Source organism: Oryctolagus cuniculus, chromosome 6, assembly GCF_051225735.1.
Source record: "Oryctolagus cuniculus isolate XC-2025 breed Fujian yellow rabbit chromosome 6, ASM5122573v1, whole genome shotgun sequence".
NCBI classification, from domain to species: domain Eukaryota; kingdom Metazoa; phylum Chordata; class Mammalia; order Lagomorpha; family Leporidae; genus Oryctolagus; species Oryctolagus cuniculus.
Window position 1 is genome coordinate 98,827,983 of NC_142872.1, and position 23,005 is coordinate 98,850,987.

At 39.0% G+C, this 23,005-nt stretch overlaps 1 protein-coding gene and 1 pseudogene across 4 annotated transcripts in view; both read left to right on the forward strand.

The window, feature by feature from the left end:
* Positions 1-23,005, forward strand: part of KCNB2 (potassium voltage-gated channel subfamily B member 2) — a 485,359-nt gene that overhangs the window by 216,325 nt on the left and 246,029 nt on the right.
* On the forward strand, positions 14,797-15,781 carry LOC149126239 (high mobility group protein B1-like; annotated as a pseudogene).

The window sequence follows — 23,005 nt, forward strand, 5'->3', positions numbered from 1 at the left end:
CATTTCCCAGCAAGACTTACTATTTTTCTCAGGAAAGTCATTGTGCATATTGCCAAAAATAGCAATAATTTCCCATTTCCTACCAGAAATCTGTATGTCAACTTTGATGCTCAACCTCAGTGGAGGTCTCTCACACAAAAACAAATAATGTAACAAGATATCATCTGAATCAGTAACTCTCAAGGATTGTTGTGTATTAGAGTCATCCAGAACACTTAGTGAAAATTCAGACACTTAAGCCCAATTCTACCTCAGTAAGACTGGGTCTTTGCATTCTGTTTGGTCTCCCTGGGTACTAATATACCCAGGCTAATTAATTTCATTTGTTTAGTTTATTAAGATGAACAACCCTGAACCCTCTTCAGGAAGCAGTAAACGGCCCTGTTTGTCTAGAAATGTGCAGAGGGTAAACATAGTATGTACAATAATAATTTAGTAAATGTCAATTCCTTAGCCTTCTGGTTTGTTCAGATGCCAACAAGACTATGGTTAATGGATCTCACTAAGAAATATTAAAAAAAGAAATGGGCAGGGCTGGCCAAAGTTCAACTTTCATAGAAATTACAGTTCCCCAGTAAATCACACTACAAGCTGATAAACAGGTAGTTTGATCAATGCTCCTGCTCAAAGAATATTCTATGGAAACAATTTCAAGATATCTATCTGTACAAAACTGCAGTTTATAATCCGTGATTCTAAAGTACCAACAACAGGAAAAACTCAAAGATTTCCCAAGTTTTACACCAAAACTCACTTGAAAACAAAACTTGATCTGCACTGATGAGGCTACTAATAAAACTATTTCATAATTACACAAGTTAGTATGATTATTGAAGCATTTATTTCAGAAATACTAATTATTTGGTTTCTCTGCTGGCGTGTTATACAGTATTTAGTATAAGCATCCTGTTGCCTTTCCTTCATTTAGGTTTTTGTTTTTTGAAAGATTTCATTTTATTTATTTGAAAGGCAGAATTGCTGAGAGAGAGGGAGAGGGAGAAGGAGAGGGAGAGGGAGAGGGGGAGGGAGGGGGGAGAGGAGGGAGAGAGGGGGAGAGAGAGAGAGAGAGAGAGAGAGAAACAAGCACTTCCATCCACTGGTACTGTTCACTTCTCAAATTGCTGCAATGGACAGGGCTGGGCCAGACTGAAGCCAAGAGCCAGGGGCTTCTTCTGGGTCTCTCATATGGATGCATGGACCTAAGCACTTGGGTCATCTTCCCTTGCTTTCCCAGAAGCATTAGTTGTATTGGAAGTGGAGCAGTCAAGACTTGAACTGGTGCCCATGGGTGATGCCAGCATCACAGGAGGTGGCTTTACCCATTATACCAAAATGCCAGCCCCTCCATAATTTTGGTTTTTTTTTTAAATGCTGAATTCTGAAATACATCTAGGCCTCAGATGTTTGGCTATGAAGTTATGGATCAGAACTATTTTAATCCATATTGATTGATGATGGAGAACTAAGGACTTCTCTGCTATCTTGACTGAGTCCCCAAATTTGTTATTGCAGATTTTGAAAATAACCAGTTTCCAAGCTTATTATTGAAATCTAAAATGATTATTTGTAAGAAACCAGACAAGTACTGATGTTCATTTACTATTGCACCGTGGATTTGCCTTATTTTTCTTTGACTAAATGTCTTGTTTGGAACCAACAACAAAGAGTGGTTTTTAGATAAATTTCCTACCATCACTCTCTTTATAGCCAACTGTAGCCCCTATCTTCAGTCTCTAATGGACAAAATATAGGTATATTATTTATAAATTAATAGAGTTTGTAAATGAAATTTGAAATAGAGATAAATAGCATGATCAAAACTGAATCAAATATAGCAAATATAAAACATGGTTAGTTGTTTCTAATTACTGTCAGAAATTTCTTTAGAAGAACTGCTTCATGGGACTCCAACTACTGAGAGATTCAGCATAATTCTTATTGCAGTAAATGTAGTAGCAGTTGCTAGAATTGAAGGAATACACACACACACACACTGAATATCCCTAATCCAAAAACTGAAACGTTCCAAAACCTGCAACTTTGGAACACTGACATTATACCACAAATAGAAATTCTACCCCATAAAATTTTGGTTCATGGATGAAATTATTAATAATATTGTATAAAATTCCATTCAAGTTACATGTATAAGGTATATATGAAACATAAATGAATTCCATGTTTAGTTTTGGGTCCATGTTCAAGATATCTCATTATCTGTATACAAATATTCCAAAATCCAAAATATGAAACACTTCTAGTCTCAAACATTTTGGATAAGGACAACTCAGCCTGTATTATTTTCCACATATTTATATTTATACTTGAATTTATTTTTTATTTATTTATACTTGAATATATTTTTATTTTATTTATTTTATTTGTATAAATAAAATACTTTTATTTATTTATACTTGAATATATTTTTTATTTTATTTATTTATACTTGGATATATGTTATATGTAAACTTATATTTATATGTTTCATATTAGTCTAAACAACTCATAATTGTGTAACCTTTATAATGGAATTGCTATTGTTATTTTGCTTTTTTGTTAGGTGGTTTGTTGTTATTTGTGTGATCAGGCATACCAGAACCAATGATACTGAAAATATACTTTATAATCAGTAAAAAATATTCTTTCTTAGGATATTTAAACAACATATGCTTTATGGAAGAGCCAATAATTTCTGAACCAAATGAACATGTGCTTGCTTTCAGATAAAGACTATTAGTTATGACTGATAATGTCTGGAGTTTCTGGAGTTTGCCAGCTTGATTAAGTGGTGAAGGTCTCTTATGGCCCAAATCAGTAGTAGCCTGTTCTGATTAAAATCTTGGCTTCAACTCAAAATTACTATGGGACAAGGTTATACCTTCACAGCTTGTAAACATGCCTATTTAGCCAGTGTTCATGTTTGCAAATTAGTTGGAGACAAATGTTCTTTATAGCAGTGTTTAAAGGGAATGTAGTTCCTTTTGTGATGTTTTCTAGTGCGTAACCAAATTCAATAGGCTCTATAATAGCCTACTTTGTGACATTATGAATGGTATAGTGACTTTAGTCATGAGTCCAGATTGGGTCCTTTGCAAAGGATGGTAAGATCATTAAATTAATTAACTAACTAATAGTTAAATGTCACAGTCAGGGTGGGGCAGGGGGACCATAGTTGAGGAAAGCTGTCCTGTTTTAGGTTCAAGAAGACAGTAGTCTGGATTCCCTGTCCTTGGAATAATACGTAAATCTCAGTACTTAGCTTTTTAGAGCCGTTAACTCATAACGTTTGTTTTCCAAGTACTCTACTTTTGGTGGCCATTTTTTTCAACTTTTTATAACTTAAACAAAGTTCTGAATCTAGGCAGGAAACCCCTCTGGTAGTTGATTGTCAATTCATATCTTGATCACTCTTTCTATCAAAATGATATCTAAGATACTTTTTGATGTTTAAAGGACAGTTGTCTATGTTGTCTTCTTTTTTTTTTTTTTTTTTTTTTTTTTTTTTTTTTTTTTTTGACAGGCAGAGTGGACAGTGAGAGAGAGAGACAGAGAGAAAGGTCTTCCTTTGCCGCTGGTTCACCCTCCAATGGCCGCCGCTGCAGCCGGCGCACCGCGCTGATCCTGGCAGGAGCCAGGAGCCAGGTGCTTTTCCTGGTCTCCCATGGGGTGCAGGGCCCAAGCACCTGGGCCATCCTCCACTGCACTCCCTGGCCATAGCAGAGAGCTGGCCTGGAAGAGGGGCAACCGGGACAGAATCCGGCGCCCCAACCGGGACTAGAACCCGGTGTGCCGGCGCCGCAAGGTGGAGGATTAGCCTATTGAGCCACGGCGCCGGCTATGTTGTCTTCTAAGAGAGCAATAGCCAGCCCCAATTTTGTTCCTTTTAGTTTTTCCTTCTTCATTGGAGACCAAGGCTCTAGTCATGTGACACTGGATACATGGATGCATTATGGTGGTGGAGTCACATAAAGCCTTCCACCAACCCCTAGGAGAAAGTGAATCACTTGAACCCCTTTCTGCTGCCTGTTATTGTACACAATCAGTATATGGTGATTAATTGTTTCTTTGAATCAGTTAATCTGACAAAATGCATAAGGTCACGTTTGAGTATCCCTAGCCAAAGAATAAATATACTGAACCAAAAGTCAAGCTAAAAAGAGTTTCATCGTATTATATAACATCTGTTCTAACCAGAGTATTCCTTCAATAGCAACATCTAAGAACATTATGACAGAAGATGTGGTTTTTTATCCTGATATCAAGTTTAGAAAGTAAAGTTCTAACCTTTAACTATTCTTTATGGGTAGCTATTCCTGCCTTTATTATATTTTTGTGGCCTGGGAGTGCAGTGAAGGATAGCCCAAGTGCTTGGGCCCCTACACCCACATAGGAGACCAGAAAGAAGCACCTGGCTCCTGGCTTTGGATCAGCATAGCTCTGTCTGTAGCGGCCATTTTGGGGGTGAACCAATGGAAGGAAGACCTTTCTCTCTATCTCTCTCTCACTGTCTATAGCTCTACCTGTAAAAAACAAACAAACAAACAAACAAAACATATTCCAACAAGATCATTTACTATGGTTACAAAGTTCTTTTCTTTTAACTTGCATTTCAAATATTAAGTAATGAATCTTGGCTTAAAACATATTGTAGTATTCAGTGAATATGTTTGTCTCATTTACATCCTGTATGGTTTCATAGATAATTACTGCGCCCTATTGTGTTCCTACCTAATTTCTTCTCTTATAGTTGAATCTTTCATCCCTATGGAAGACAATTTGCCTCTGTCTGTCCTCTAACCCTGGAACTGGTATTCACTCAATAAAATATATGAATACCTAATGCATGCTTGGGTTTCACATTAAGCACTGGGTCCACAAATAAATGAGGTACAGAATCCTCATCCACACTATAAAAACTAGTAACAGGGGAATTAGATAAGCCTATAGATGACTTTAGTATAATGTAAAATTGCTGTCCTAAAGTTAAAGACAGAGATACAAGAGGCACAAACATTTCAGGGACTAGAGAAGACTTGTTGGATGTTTAGGATTTAAGCAGACAAGGATAGGAAATGCATTTCAAGCAGTAAAAGTGGCCTGAGGTACAAAAAAGATGATACTTCTGGAGAATTGCATTTAATTTGCTAGATTTGGGGTTTTGAGTTCATGGAAGAAGGTGTCAGACAATGAAGCCGGAAAAATAAGCAGGAGCCAAATAAAAAAGCTTCCCTAAAACACAGTAGTAGATTTGTACTTTGTCCTGAAGACAAAAGGGAGCTTTAGAAGAAATTTAAAGAATCATTAATCATAAGTTCTGTGGTTACTATGTTGTTCACCCCTTACTTTTTTCCTGATTGTTTCATGGGAATTTTATTTCTCCAACTAAACAGAAGAGAAGAACCACATAAAATTAAGCCATATACAGTACTGTACACAAAACGCATACTCAACAAATAACTGTTGACTGATTGGAAGAGTATAGCTGCTTCTAGATAGCTATATCCTGGACAGAGTTTAGTGACTTTTTGAGTATCTTTTTGTACATACTCATCTTCTGAGAGTTTCAGACTGCCTTTTAATAGAAAAGATATGACAGGCCTTCTAAAAGTTTGTGGAAAATATACACTATTTTTAAATTATATTTTCCATGAATTTTTGAAGCCTTCATACTTCATTGTGAGTTTTAATTTCTTTTATCTTCTAGTTACATTTTTTTTGTCACTGATATTCTTTTAGACTGGTTGTCAGTGATGGTTAAATTCAAATCAAGTTGAAATATTCATGTGATATTTAAAATTATATCTTATGAGATAGGTACTATTATTATTGACAGTGACCCAGATAATAAGGTAATAGGTTAATATTACCTAGAATATGGAAATAACCAGGGACCTATGTGCTGAATACTAGGGTTCTTAGAATGCCCTAGATCAAGGTTTACTTCCCTATCTAGCCAGCTAACATCTCTAACTTTTTAATAAGTTTAGACCACTATTAAATCCTACAAAGTATGTAGAGAGACACCATAGTAAGCCTTAGTAAGCATTCATATCTAATGTGAATATGTTTTTCAAATCCTCCCCAGAGAGCAATTTCTCATGGGGAAAATACTGAGAAGCCTGTGAGTAAATGGTTGCCACAAGGAAGGGACAGAGCAAGAAAAGATTCAGATGGAGAAATATGAACTTGACCTTCTTCACAGTGTACTTGGCAAGCCTTGTATTGTTCTTTGAATGCCTCAGTCTGAAGAACCATCAAAGAAAATCCCTCACCCTATCTCTCAGACATAAATACCTACTTTAATATGTTTGTCAACTTGTCCAACTAAAATCAAGTATTTTTTGAATCTAGAGAGGTAGCACTGTAGCAAGAAGAAAATGAATACTACATTTTGCAGTGGGCTAGTGTATTCTGCATATTATAACTTTACTCCGGATATTTTAAGTGATATCTCAGACCCCTCACTCTTTTTGCTTGGTATGTCTTTCTCTTCTCAGTGCTCACTTTTGTAACTCTGAACTGAAATACTTTTGATTACTAAAATAGAAAGAATTTTCTCAATAAATGAGAAGCTTCCTTTAACATTTACTGTTAAATCAAACCTCTGCAAGAATAACCTACCGTAGGATCTAGAGAAAAGGAAATGTGCTGTGGTCTTTGGAAAAAGGGCAAAGTAACATTTAAAATAATCTTGGCAAATAAAGTCCCCAAATGATGAAATTTGGTGTGACTATTACTAATCTTATGTTTTAATTTCATGTGTTTCCTATATCTCCCTAAGAATTTTGATTATTATCTGACATTTCATACAAGCTGACTCTGTTGACATTGGTTTGAGAAGACACTGAGAGTCAGCCCCTGCATTTCCAGCCTTCTATTCTGCCACTTCCCCACAAACACATGGCTGTAAACTACTGTGCAGTTTCTAGAACATTCCATGAACATTCACATTTAGAAACTTTATCTTTGAAAACCTCCTTCTGTACTTTGTTGCCTGCTAAATTCCTATCCATCCTCTGATACTCCATTTGGAACCAACTCTCTCTCTACTTTCCCAGGCAGAACTTGTGACTCTTTTTACTATGCATGTATTTCAAATTGTGCATATTTTTGCTACCTATTTTTACGTTACCTTGTTATTATGGTTTTATTCAAGATTTCTTTAGATTTTTTGCCACAATTTATAAATATATTTTCCATCATTGATTTTCCCTTTATCTGACTTATTAATTTTTTCTCAAAGACATGCTGAGGTATTATTCCTTTCCCCAAACACCCATAATGGCCAGGACTGAGCCAGGTCACATCTAGGAGCTGGAGCTGCAATCCCAGTTTTCCATATGGGTGCCAGGACTACTTGAGCTATCACCACTCTCTCCCAGGCTCTGCATTAGCACTTAGCAGGAGTCAGAAGTTGGAGATGGGCCGGCGCCGTGGCTCACTAGGCTAATCCTCTGCCTGCGGTGCCGGCACTCAGGGTTCTAGTCCTGGTTGGGGCACCAGATTCTGTCCAGGTTGCTCCTCTTCCAGTCCAGCTCTCTGCTGTGACCCGGGAGTGCAATGGAGGATGGCCCAAGTGCTTGGGCCCTGCACCCGCATGGGAGACCAGGAGGAAGCACCTGGCTCCTGACTTCGGATTAGCGCAGCACACTGGCAGTAGCAGTCATTCAGGGGGTGAACCAATGGAAGGAATACCTTTCTCTCTGTCTCTCTCTCAGTGTCTAACTCTGCCTGTCAAGAAAAAAAAAAAGTCGGAGATGAAACCCAGCCACTTCAGTGTAGGTTGTGAGCATCTTAACCAGCGTCCTAATTGCTGGGCTAAATGCCTGTCCCCTTTATTGATCTTTGAATCCCATTCTTCCCTTCTTAGCTCAGATTTCCCTTTCTTGAAGCACATTCTTTAGAAATTCTGAAAATGACTGTCCTGAAATGATTCTTGCTACCCGTTTCTGAATATGTTTATAAAATTTGCTCTTGCACTTAAACAACAGCTCACTGGATAGAGTTGACTTTGCTTAGGATTCCCAACCCTACAAAAGTGATATACATTAAGACTCTACATCTATCGTTGGTGTAGCCCCTGGGACTTATATTTTTCTTTTCTTTTTTCTTTTTTTTTTTTTTTTTGACAGGCAGAGTAGACAGAGAGAGAGACAGAGAGAAAGGTCTTCCTTTGCCATTGGTTCACCCTCCAGTGGCCGCCGCGGCTGGCGCACTGCAGCCAGTGCATCACGCTGATCCAAAGGCAGGAGCCAGGTGCTTCTCCTGGTCTCCCATGCGGGTGCAGGGCCCAAGGACTTGGGCCATCCTCCACTGCACTCCTGGGCCATAGCAGAGAGCTGGCCTGGAAGAGAGACAACTGGGACAGAATTCAGTGCCCCGACCAGGACTAGAACCCAGTGTGTTGGCACCACAAGGCGGAGGATTAGCCTATTGAGCTGCGGCGCCAGCCGGGACTTCTATTTTTCAATGGAGATACCTTCCAACCCTCCAGATCCATAGACAAATGAAGTTAATCTGTTGCTTTCCTAGCTGACTTATTCCTCCTCCTAGCAGTGGGCATCTAGGTGTTCTTTTATACACAACACCTCATCTCCTCTGGTTCTTGAATGGGAAGAATGTTTTCTGTCCTTTTCTGCATGGAAGGAGCATTTTTCCTGGGTTCTGGCTTCCTTCAACATTCCCCGTACTAATTCACATTTCATATTTCATAACCCTGTAAGGGAGTCCAGGGCCAATACACAAGGACCTTGTGGTCAACTTGTGATTTTACCAGTCTGATAACAAGCTCTTCTTTCAAACTTGGCTTTATATTGGTCAAAAAAATTGTTTGCATTTTAACAATATTTTTAAATATTTATGCCATTTGGGGTTGGGTTAGAATCTGCACCAGCTCAGTCCATATGTATCTGGAACTGGAAACATGATATGAGCGCCATCTCTCATGGGAGCACCTTTTGGGCAGATGACAAATCTTAGTCATATTTTATTTTTAATAAAGTGCCTTCCATATCCATAAATATCTGTGGGATGAATGAATGAGGACATGAGTTCCCAGTGAGACCTGGGAGTCTGTCTGTCACTTACTAGTGTTAGAACCATGTCTCAATCTGTTCATATGCAAAATGAGAGCCTTGAATTGCAACTAAATAATCTGAAAGTCTCCTCTAACTCCAGCACACTCTGATTCTAAGATACTTCCTTCTGAAATATTAGACATTGAAGTGGCATGGCCATCACATAGGTTATAAATGTGGCAGTATACTAGGCTGTTATGTCCCAGAGAGAAATCACATGACTACTCTTTTGTGTGTCCTCTTTAACTATATACCTATACTTTTTCTATCTATGTTGAACGTGTTGCAAAAAATTGCATCTGTTATTACAAGAAATACATATTCAGAAAGAATGCCAATTCCTCTTTAAAGGTACATTCTCTATTTCAAAGGTTGTATTGGGTGACACTTAAAAAGGCATTGCAGCTATTTAAATTTAGGGCGTTGAACAAATTCCAATACAAGAATAATCTGTGGCACTCTGCCTATGGCATTTTTTTTATTCTAAATTGGATAAATTTTAACTCATTTTAAATTCTTTGCTTTCTGTATTTTTTTCCTCTAAGATAGGCAGCCAACAATCAGTGTTTATTCTGTCTTTAACACTACAGCTCAATTATGACATATTATATCACTTATTTACACATTGTCCTTTAAGACATATCAGTCATATTTAATAAAATCCTGATAAAACTGTACCCTAATAATATGAGAAAATAACTGTAACATAAGCCTTTTCCTCTAGTTAAGATGGCTTTACATTTCATAATAAAAATATTAGTGAGTTTGTGGACCTTAAATCCTTTGTTTTTCCTTTTGTTCCAATGTCTTTATAAAAATTTATATTCTTCTTCTTTTTGGGTTCTACTTTATGCTTCCTAGGGACAATGTTAACTTTAAAAAATAATAAAATAAGGGAAGAGGGTTATTATATTTTGCTGAGACTGTAGGCGACAATTTAGGAACACACTGCTTAGGGTACTGTTTCAAGTCCAGGAGGGGAAGGGCCTTAGAGCCAGGAAGAAGAGAAAACCAAGTACAGTACCTTGAACAATATCTAGAAGAGAGCAGAAGCCACAAACATGACTGAAGCCCTCTCTTTTGTGTGCATATGACCCAGTTTCCACAATTCCTTAAGGAAAGAAATGAGTCTTACACATTTCCAATGTATACTACACCACTCCTACAGTGTGCAGTCCTTGGTGATTGCTTTGCCTCCATTCATTCATTCAGTGATAATTGCTACTTACTTTTCCATGAGCCAAGGACACTGTGTAAACAGGATAGGTAAAGCCCCTGTCATCACAGTGCTTGTGTGAATGTTATGTGTGTAGGAAAGGCAGAGACAGGAAATGTGTTGGTAGCAAAACTAACAAGTCATATGATACCTGTAGCAATAAGTGCTTTTAAGAAAATAAGCCAATAAATAGGCCAGGAAGAAGCCTATGGGACTGCCGCAGGATGGGGTTGGGGAAGTAAGGTGCTTTGCCAAATATCGCCAGAGATGTTTGTGGAGCAAAGTACATTGGGATATACTGTACATGCTGAGAAAGACCACTCCAGAGAGAGAAAGCAAGTGCCAACAACCGGAAACAACCACAGACTGAGTTATGGAAGGGTAAGAAGAAGGCTGATTGTGGCTGGAGCCTAAGACAAATGAAAATCATCGAGGTCAGGCAGATCCTGAGCACCCCATTGGCCAGAAAGTTGGGTGAATTTTATTCTCTATGCAGTGGGCTACTGGCAGACCCACTTGACGCTATCTATCCCATTCTTCCAATCTCAGGTACTGCCTGCATCACCCAGCTTTTCGGTCCTATTTGACAAGGTCTGAAGAGCCTTGGAAATAGGCGCAAACAGCCCAACACTTTGCTACTCTTATTCTCCTTCTGAGTGAAATGCATGCTGCGATCCCTCCTCTTTCCTGTTCTGGAAAGATCTGGTGCCAACTACTCACCTCACCTTGGGAAAGAAACCAAGCAAATCCTTGGCAAAAGTGGAGTGAAATGAACAAGCATGAAAACTGTGCTAATAAAATACATCTACAATGAGTTTTATATCCTAAAAATATGCACAATGTTAATTAGGAGGGAGGGAATGAGAGAGAGGATGAATATGAATATTTTAGAGCACATGTGTTCCCAGTTGCCTAGGGAATAAGTGCACGTCCTCCCCAAGGCCATTCTCACTTCTGACCAATTGGTTCAAATTCAGGCATTTCCACTACCCTCACAGGTTTGATAATTGACCAGAAAGAATTCTCCGGAAGCACTGTGTTTATGATTGGTTTTACTGCAAAAGGTACAAATTAGAAGAGATACACAGGATGAAATCTGAAGGATTCTAGATGTGAAGCTTCTGTCATCCTTAGGGAGGCCTTCCTCTCCCAACCAGGGACACTCACCTGAACTTCAATGTCCACAGTTTTTACTGAAGTTTCATTAACGCATGATTTCTGAATCATGGGCCAAGAGATTGAATTCAATCTCTATCTCCTCCTGCTATGTCCCCCACCCCCAGGTGGGGCTGATACTACTTGTGTAAAGTGTCCACCCTCTAATCACGTGGATGCTCTTTCTGACATAGTCTTATTAGTACAAACTATCAGGTGTGGCCCAAAAAGCCCATTATGATTGAATGACAGACACTCCTCTGACTCTGAATAGCCCATGAGAGTATTTTCCAGAACCTGGGACAAATGTTACTGAAATTCTTTATTATATGCTAAATGCCCTTAAATCAAATTTGTAATCTATCATCTTTTCAGTGTACTAGTCCCCATTGCGATTCAAGTTATTTGAGTAAGGAAGGATCAGTATTTGCTGGAGTTTCTTGGCAGACCCAGAGCCTGAGATTCAAGATGTTGTTAAAAAAGGTTTTTGCAGCTTTGTGGTAGCCACCCCTAGGCAGCACTCTGCTTCCCAGGCAGCATTTCTGTGACAAGTGTCACATTTCTACCTTTCTCTTCTACCAAGTGCAAGGTGAATATTTTCATGAACACATGACATCAATATTGTGAGAAATGGTGAGAGAAGGACAGCCCTAGCTTTTGTCCAATTGAGAGTGGTCATAAATAGAATCTCAATGTCCTTAACATTTAGAATCAGAGGTTGCTGTCAACTCTTCAAAATTCTCTTTGTCTGCTAGTAACAAAGCTTCACACACACACACACACACACACACACACACACACATCAAGCCTGGGTGACTCAATGGGAAAATGATGAAGAGAACTTCAAGTCTTACTGCATAATGGGCTAGCAGGTGTGTGATCTTTTGTACTAGTTTTCCAGTTGACCTTGAGCAGTGCACAGAACTGTTTTCTCCACCTCCTGATGCATGACAGCTTGCAGTGTAGCATACATTGATTGTATCATTCTTTAAAGGGATTGTAATGTATCTTTCTATGATTGTTGAGCCTTCATTGACTTGAAGAACTCTATGGAAGATGATGGCCACATGACAACGAACTTCAGATGGAAAGTCAGAAAATTGAATCACCCAAATGTTTTCCAGCATTGTGTAGACCAACCATCCAGACAACTAAATTTTCTTCTAACTGAATTTTATTGTCTTGGAGAATCAGTCCTATGTCTCTCCCCACCATTCCATTTCATTCCAAGTGAAAATGTTTTGGGTCAGAATCCCAGGGGAAATCTGATATGTTAATATGCTTAGCAAGTGTTTTCAAGGGGCACTCAGGAGCTATGTAACAAAGTATGGTAAGACGTGCAGTCATGGAAATGATTGTCATGCAAGAAGTGCGATCTACTCACAGATATCCAATAAGAAGAGGCGTGGCACATCATGCAGGGCTGCATGGGGGAACACCAGAGTCAGGCAGGGAGCAAGAGAGGAAGGAAGTAGATGTGAGAGCCTTGATTGTGGCTTCTGTAGAAGGAAGTGACAAAGCGAAGTGAAGGGGTTAGGATTGGCTAGACTGAGTAATTTCAGCATGCTCTGGGACATTGGGACTGAAGTGGTTGCTGGTCCTTAAGTGATTCAGATAGGGAAGTAACTCCAAATTCTAGGAGCTTCATAAAGATGATTGGAGGTTTGATTGATTGACTTGCATATGCAAGGAAAGCTCAGAAGCAAACTGTGTGGTATCCTAGGATCATGCTTACCCTGAGAGGGACAGTCCCTACCACATCTACAAGGCCTAACACGTCAAAGCATCACATACAGAAACTAGAAAATATGGTGATCACGTGGGATTATAAATGGACCACTTAGTCATAAGTCCTTAGAACTTTAGCATCAATATTATTCTTTAAAATGTTTTATTTAGCATTAACATAGCTCACTCAGCCGTATAAATCCCTAGAAATAACCTATATATTTAAATTTCATAAAAGGGGAGAAAGCTGTCATATATAGTCCTTAAACTTTGCAACACATCACTTGAGAACCTTGGAACACTTCATATGTACCTTGGACCAAAGAAGTCAGAATCTCTGCAGGCAGGCATTGATATTTTATCCAAAATCTACAGCTGATTGCAGTGGAGAGTCACATTTAAATATAAGTGTTCTGTAAAAGTGGTTCTCAAATTCTGCTCCCTAAACCAGCAGCAATAGCCTCATCCAGAAACTTGTGAAGTATACATTTGGAGGCCCTGATCAGAAACTCTGGCAGTGGGCCCAGCCAGATGTGATTTAACTAGCTCTCCAGGGGACTTTGGGCTACACTACATTTTAAAAATCACAGCTTTCCAGCCCTGTTTCTCAGACTATAATGGTCACCAAATTATCTGCTGGGTTTGAAATAAAATATACAACTCCCAATTAAAGCTGAATTTCAGAGTAACAAATATATTTTTTGTATTATCCTGTCAATTCATGTGCAAATTCTGGTGACCCTAATCCTCTGAAACCTTGATAAAATGCAGATTCCAATTCCGTAACTATGAAACAGGACCTGAGATTAGGCCTCAAGTTCACAAATATTGCTAATATTGTTGTTTCTTGATTCCCACTTGGAGTACAAAAACAATATTAAACACTTTGTAACTTCACTTGGTATCCCTTAATAGAGAGTGGTTAAAAATGCTACTGGAGGCTGGCGCCCTGACTCACTAGGCTAATCCTCCGCCTTGCGGCGCCAGCACACCGGGTTCTAGTCCTGGTCAGGGCGCCGGATTCTGTCCCGGTTGCCCCTCTTCCAGGCCAGCTCTCTGCTGTGGCCAAGGAGTGCAGTGGAGGATGGCCCAAGTACCTGGACCCTGCACCCACATGGGAGACCAGGATAAGTACCTGGCTCCTGCCATCGGATCATCGCGGTGCGCCGGCTGCAGTGTGCCGGCCGCAGCGGCCATTGGAGGGTGAAGCAACAACAAAGGAAGACCTTTCTCTCTGTCTCTCTCTCTCACTGTCCACTCTGCCTGTCAAAAAAAAAAAAAAATGCTACTGGATAAAGAAATGAAATTTAATCATCTTAAATGGCACAGCATAGATGAATTGATTCTCTATGTGACACTACTTGATTATTGTTATCTACCTTCCCATTTGCCAAATAGTCTAATTTATTTCCTGGATTAGAGACTATCTAGGTTTTATTTAAATAAAACCCTTTAAATTTGCAAATCCAGAGTCTGAAACCACAATAAGAAAATCTACAAGAGTATTTCAAAATTCTTGAGGAAAATGGAATGAAAACTTACATTTATGGAGACAGCACCAGGGCAAGTAAGAGCCAGACAGGCACTGGGCAACTCAGTACTGAGAAAAAATAACTAAACATGGGCAAAGGAGGTCCTAAGACACTGAGATGCAAAATGTCATTATATGCATTCTTTGTGCAAACCTGCCAGGAGGAGCACAAGAAGCAAGCTTCCCTCAACTGCCCAGAATATTCTAAGTTCTTAGAGAGGTGGAAGATCATGTCTGCTACAGAGAAGGGAAAATTTGAAGACCTGGTAAAGGCGCACAAGGCTTGTTATGAAACAAATGTGAAAACCTATATCACAGGGCCGGTGTAGCGGGAGTCAGCCACCTGCAGTGCCAGCATCCCATATGGGTGCCCGTTTGAGACCTGGTTGCTCTACTTCCAATCCAGCTCTCTGCTATGGCCTGGGAAAGCAATAGAAGATGACCCAAGTCCTTAGGCCACTGCACCCACGTGGGAGACCTGGAAGAAGCTCCTGTCTCCTGGCTTTGGATTGCTCAGCTCCAGTTGTTGCGGCCATTTGGGGAGTGAACCAGCAGATGGAAGACCTCTCTCTTACTCTCACTCTCACTTTTTGTCTCTGCCTCTCTGTAGCTCTACCTTTCAAATAAAAAAATTAAAAAAATCTTTAAAAGGCAAATAAAAAACTTATATTCGTCCTAAAGGGGAGACAAAAAAGAAGTTCAAGGATCCCAGTGCACCCAAGAGGCCTCCTTTGGCCTTTTCTTTGTTCTGTTCTAAGTATTGGCCAGAAATCAAAGAAGAATATCCTGGTCTAACCATTGGTGATATTGCAAAGAAACTAGGAATGGCAATAACACTGCTGCAGAGGACAAGCAGCCCTATGAACAGAAGGCTGCTAACCTGAAGGAAAAATATGAAAAGGATATTGCCGCATACTGGGCTGAAGGAAAACCTGATGCAGCGAAAAAGGGAGTCGTCTTAGCTGAAAAGAGCAAGAAAAAGAAGGAAGAAGAGGAAGATGAAGAGGAGGAGGAGGAAGATGCAGATGATGAATAAATTTGTTCTAGTGTAATTTTTTATTCTTATCTTTTATTCTTGTCATTTACCCCTGTAAACAATGAACTCCTTTTAAAAGAAAAAAAATGAAATTTAAAGCTGTGGAAGATTTGTTTTTAAACTGTACATTGCCTTTTTTGAATAGTTAACATACTACTGAATGTGTCTCTAGATAGCCCTGTGCTGGTGGTATTTTCAGTACCCACTACCTGCCTGGTACCATGTGGGGTTATACATTGGCATGGAAATTTAAAGCAGGTTCTTGTTGGTGCACAACACATATTAGTTATATATGGAGATGGAAATGTTTTCACCTTCAGTTGTCTCTGATGCAGCTTACACAAGATAATTGTTGTTCTGTTAACTGAATACCACTCTGTAATTGAAAAAAAAAAAAAAACTTACACCTCTTTTGTGACATTCTGAATGCTTCTAAGTAAATACAATTTTTTATTGAAAAAAAGTCAGCTTCATTATGTTCTTAGAATTGTATCTACAAAGCATATTGAATCTGTTAAAAACTAATTAAAATTAAAATAAAAAAAAATTTTAAAAAGGTAAGTTTCTTTGGGGGCAAAAATATTTTGAAATCCATGTAGATGAGGAATCTTCAAAAAGTTAATAGAAGGTACATATTTTTTTAAAAAAAACTATGCATGGATTTTTAAAAACATTTACATTAAATGTAATTTTAATACCATTTACATTAAACACATCTCTTAATTGCATTTTTCCATGTACTGTTTGAACTCCCCTCTTATTTCTGGAAGAATATTGGACTATTTCTAAAAGCAAAGGAAATGAACAAGATAATTATCAAACTACCATAATGTTCTCATGTTCAGTAGAAAACTCAAACCCTAGATAATACACTCTTTGTCTAGAAAGCAATTGAAATTATTTATTGAGACATTTGTTTCTTCTCAATCAAATAAAAGCAACTGCAATTTTTCTTCTGTTTAGGAACAACCTGGTGCTTCCATCTTCAAAGCTGCTATTTACATATCATCAGCTTTATTCTGCTCCCCTGTTCTGTGGTCAAGTGTGAAATTACAAGTAGAGAACAGGGTGGCACCCACAGATAGTAAGATTCTTCAAAAAGGAAAATAATGAGTACTCAAGTATTATAGAACAAATAAGCAATACAGATTAGAAGTACATGTGGGTTATCTTAATTTAAAATGAATTCAATTTGCTATTAATATTTTTAACATCCTAGAAGTTATTTTCACATTAGTTCAAGCCTCATCAACTTGCAAAATTTGAAGTTTCTTTTTTCTTTATGAAGAAAGTTACTTAGGTGAATGTGGCCTCTGTTGTGATTTTGTGTTACTCACCATTATTATTATTATTATTATTATTATTATTATTATTATTATTTGAGATTATCCAAATGCTGGTTCACTCCCCAAATGGCCACCATGGCTAGGGCTGGGCCAGGCCAAAGCAGGAGGCAGGAACTTCATCTGGGTCTCCCACATGGGTGCAGGGGCACAAGCACTTGGGCCATCTTCCACTGCCTTTCCAAGCACATTAGCAGGGAGCTGGATCAGAAGTGGAGCATCCAGGACTCAAGTTGGCACCCATATGGGATGCCAATGCAGCAAGCAGCAGCTCTATCTAATATGCCACAGCCCTAGCCCCCTACAAACAATTATTCTATGAGATAAGCTTCAACAGGGATTCTTGCTCTTTGCCTGAGTTGGCTGATGGCATACCAAATCCATCAAAGGAGCAGAGTGTCATTGAAAAGTTTATGATATTTACTTTTGCGTTGGTAAATTTTATGCTGTTTTTATTTAAAGAACTGTAATTATTCAGTGCTTTGAGGGGAAGGGTCTTGGAGGAGAGGGATCAGATTGAAACAAATAAATAAATAAATCTTCCCTATCCTACTATTTACACAATACCATACACAGTTTGGTTTATTTTAGAAATTAGAAACTGAAGAAATATGTAACATTAAGTTCCTTACAATCATTTACTCTTTTATCTCTCCTTAATATTGTTCATTGACATGTTTTAGATTGACAAGCACTGTATATAGTTATCATAGTTTAGAATATTGTGGAATGGTTCAGTGAACCTAATTAGCATATGCATTGATGAGAGAGAGACCGACCTGTGGCTTAGTCAATAGAAACATATAGGAGAAGATGGATGCAAGAAATACTGAAGAAGTAGAAGCAAAAGAAGTGGGTGACCAAGTGAATATGGGTGTGACAGAAAGAGTGTGGTCTGGGGTAACCACAACTTCAGACTTGGATGACCAACTTGTACCTACCATTAGCCAGAAATGAGAATAAATAGGAGAGGAACAGATTTAAAGGAAGTATGAAGAGGGCAAATAGAAAAGTATGAATATGACTGTAAACAAGACCATTGAAGCTAGAGTTATGGAGTGAGTAGTGGGTTAAGCTGCTGCCTGTAGCACCAGCATCTCTTATGGGTGCCAGCTCAAGTCTCATTTGCTCCACTTCTGATCCAGCTCTCTGCTATTTAGTCTGCAAAAGCAACAGAGGATGGCCTAAATGCTTGGGCCCCTGCACCCACATAGGAGATCCAGATGAAACTCCTGACTTCTGGCTTCAGCTTGACCCAGCCCTGGCCATTGCAGCCATTTGGGGAGTGAACCAGCAGATAGAAGACCTCTCTCTCTTTGTCCCTCCCTCACTGTCTATAACTATGCTTTTCAAATAAATAAAATAAATCTTTAAAAATAAAAAGACCATCTTGAAAGATCATTATAGATGCTACAATAGTTAATTTTGAGTCAGCTTGACTGGGTGAGGGGTGCCCAGATATCTGGTTAAACATTATCACTGGATGAGTGTGGTGGGTGATTGTGGATGACATTAGCATTTGAATTGGTCGAATTAGTAAAGTAGATTCTCTTCCTAGTACCAGTGAGAATTTTCTAGTTCATGAAAGGCCTGAGTAGAAGAAAAAGGAGAGCAAGAAGGAATTTGTTCATAGTTTCTGCCTCACTGTTTGAGCTGAGAAAAATCATCTGGACTTCTCCTGTGCCTGGACTGGATTTTACCCTATTGGCTCCCCTGCTTCTGGGGCCTTGGGACTCCTACTGAAGCTATACCACTGCACCACTGGCTTTCGTAGGTCTACAACTTTGCAAATGACAAATCATGAGATTTCTTTACTTCTAGAATCACATGACTTATACACACACACACACACACACACACATATATATATACACACATATACATACATTGTTATTTCTCTGTTTATCTGGAGAACCCTGATCCAGAGGCTAAAGACCTATTATCAAAGTGAGTAATCGTTAGCCTACTTTGTAATCCCAAGATGCCACACACTGCTCAAGTACTTCCAAGACGATGTGCACTGAACTCTCAGGACACCTGAGCTCTCATGTGTTCCCTCTTGATTTCTTTTAGAATGTCATAAAATCCATGTTGACAGTCAGATGACTTATTTCCATTTTATTCCGCTCTGAGATCTTAGTCTATGAATCAAAATGTTAAGCACTGAAGGAGAGAGTCTGTCTTGAATATGTCAAGCTGACAACCTGAAGAAGAGTATATTCTTCTTTAGATTACTGTATTTTCTTCTCTTAGGAGTATCTAGATACCAAACCTGAATCTTTAATAGAATAAGGCTTTTGGTTGGTAAGAGTCATAATAAAAATCCATCTTTCTCCAGAAAATTAATTTTCATTAATTATTTACCTTGGCTTAAATTCTTCCTCGGTTCTGCTTGTTAAACACAAGTTTATGTTGGTGACCACAATGCAATATTATTTATATATATATGACATCATAATCATATAATCATGTTAATACCTTTTATAAAAGTAGAATTGAACACATATTTGTTTAGCAGCTTCTGCATCCTAGAAATATAGTTGTGAATCAGATAAATACAGTGCCTGCCTTTATGAAGATTATAGTCCACTAAGAAGAATCATATGACAAGTACTTGTGTTAGGATGAGAGTTATACCCGGGGAAGTACAGAATGTCAGGACCTATGATAAGAGGGTGCAGCCAACTGATAAGCTTATCAGTTGCAGAGACATTTGACCCTAGTATCAACTCTGAGTAGTAGGTTATACCACTTTAAGTTTGAGAAAACAGACTCAATGAACTTAATTTATTTGCCCTCACAATGAGTACGTGTCCAGGACTAGAATCAAGCCTTTGATTCTCATTCCAAGATCTTTCCACTAAACCACTTTAAAATATGAGAATATTTCAAAAGTTCAAGAAAAATGGACTTAAAAGATAATTGATTTTGGTGCAAAAATTTTTTAAATCCAAGCATAGGATTTTCATAATTTGCATTTTGAATGAATTTTTAAGAACCCCTCATATACATGGATTTCAAAATTTCTTTGCACCAAGATAAATTTATCTTTTTAATTCCATTTTCTGTGAACCTTTTGAAGTTTCCTTGTATAAATGAGAATTTAGATTAGATTAGTCTTTGATATGGATAAAAGGGAGAATTTGTCACCACCCTACCAAAACTCTGCCTTAGAAACTCATCCTAACATTGATGGTCTCTAACCATCTAACAAAGCACATATTGATAAAAGCATCTGCTTATTTGAACCTGTGAGAACTGGAATCTGGAATCCTGCAACTAGGGCCCCTTTTAGGTGGGGGAAGGAGACTACAGTTCTGATGCTGCCCACATGAAGCTTGAAAATGGGGTCTCCCTGGGAAAGCACCAAGACAAATTGGCCTTTGGCAAGGACTTGGCCAGGAGTTCCCCAAAGACCAACTAACCCTGCCCTGACCTGAAGCTAGAGAGCCTAGAAAGAAGGTATGGGAATGCTGTTGGAGGATTCTGAAAAGTGGTTGGAGCAAGCCCACTGGGGAAAAAGACCAGAATTTGAAATACCACTGAAAGGGGGAGTTTCCTATGTTCCTACAGTTACCCAACCAGGAACCAAGGCAGCCCAAAACCTGGAAGCAGACTTTGGTATGGACAGAGAACAGCAGGAGAAGTCTTCTAGCTTGACTCAGGAAACATGAGCCTTCTTCTGACAATTCTCTCATGCCCAGGCCTCCAGACCATTCACTACAGCAGCTACAGAGGAGTCTTCAGGTGTCTAATGCATAATGGGAATCTTCTTGTCCTGGCCAAGGGGCTGGGATCCCTAAAAAGCATAGCATAGCTTATTCTCCTGCTGTGTAGCCACAAATATGACTCCAGCAGAGGCAGGTGACTCCAGCCCAGCTTTCCGGCTCTCTAGAGGACAGAACATGAATAATTTGGATTTGAGTGCAATTTAAAACTTTGGCCCTACCAAAGATACCATTCAGAGATTAAAGAGACAAGCTATAGATTTGGAGTATTTGAAACTAACATTGTTGACACAGAACTTGTATGCAGAATATAAAAAGAGCTTGTAACGCTCAACAGTAAATAAAGGCACTCGGTTGAAAACTGAGACAGAGCAGAAGAATTCCATGTAATTTAAATAGGTAGTTGGCTGTCAAGGTGGGGGAGAGTAACCATTGCGCCTAGGAACTTCCAAAAAGCGCAGTCTGAGAAGGGAGCACAGTAACTTTATAGTGGGAAGCCCAAGAAACACGACCTCAGCCAAGTGACCAGGGCCACTAGGAAAAGTGATGTTGCATTAACACTTATGTTCACTAGGTAAGATGTGATGACAATGGAATCCTTCCCCACTGAAACACACACCCCTAGTCTAATCATAAGAAAATCATCAGATAAAACCCAGTTGAGGGATATTCTGCAAAATACCTGACCAACATACCTCAAAAGTATTAATTACTAAAAACAAAGTCTCAGAAACTCTCCCAGCCAAGAGGGAGCCTCAGGAGCAAAGATGACTCAATGTAATGTGATCTTCTGGATAGGATCCCAGGGCAGAAAAAGGATATTTGGTAAAAACTAAATAAATCTGAATTAAGTGTGGATTTTAGTTCATAATAACATGTCAACATTGCTCCAGTAATTATAATAAATGCATCATATCTATGTAAAATGTTAATATTGGGGCAACTCTAGTACAGAGGATGGAGGACCACATACTATATTTGCAAATTCCTTATAAATCTAAAACTTTTTAAAAAGCAGTGCTTATTTTTAAAATTGCATTTAAAGCAAAAGAAATGGCAAAAGACTTGGGCCAATACTGCATCAAGTTGGACAGATACATTGCAAAGGAAAAGATGCCCAGTGCCTTTGTTCATTAGGGAAATGTGAATTAAAACCACAATTACTATTATTACACAATATCTGACAACACAATACCCACAATGCCAAATGCTGCTGAAGACGCGGAGCAGCTGAGGCTTCCATACTCCCTGTGGATATGAAGATTGTCACAGCCACTTCTTGAGCTTTGGCACCTTCCTTCAATGGGGGAATAAATGAATAACTGTTCTCTGTCCATGCAATGGAATATTACTCAGTCATAAAAGTTAACAGACTGTTGATATATAAAAGTTGATGAATCTTAAAGATTATGCTCCTGAATGAAACAAAAGCTAGAATCCAAAGATTGCACACAGTAGGATTCCATTTACATGAGGTTTGCTAAGATGAAACTTTAGTGATGGACATCAGAGCAGTGGTTTCCAGAGGCCAGCATGAGGAGAGGATGTGAGTGCAAAGTGATGGGATGCTGTGGGATATGGAGCTTTTCTGTATCCTGATTATGGTAGTGGTAATATGAACACACACACTGAAATCTAATAGAACTGTGCACTGAAGCAAAAGAAAACTCATTGTGCAAGTCTTCATTAAAATGCTTAAGAGAAGGAGTGGCCTTGTGGCACAGCAAGTTAAGCTGCCAACTGCAACACCAGCATCCAATATCTGATTGCTGGTGTGAGTCCTGCAGCACTGCTTCTGATCCAGCTCCTTGCTAATGTTCCTGGAAAAGCAACAGAAGATGGCCCAAGTCTTTGGGCCCCCTGCCACACAAGTGGGAGACATAGGTGGAGTTCCTGACTTCATCCTGGCACCGCCCTGAAGTGAACCAATGGATGGAAACCTCTTTCTGTCTGTCCATCTCTCTTGCTGTCACTCTGCCTTTCAAATAAATAAAATATGTCTTTAAATAAATGCATAAGAGAAAGATGCACTAGGAGATGAGCTCATCTCTATGACAACAAGCTTTCCTGAAAAATGGTCCTTCTAAAGCAGAAAAGCCTGAGGCTGCAGCATGCAGAAGCAGAGGCAGAGACACATTTATGACCTTTGTGCAAAGATGCTGTCCTGGAAGGGGTGCCAAACACTCAAAGG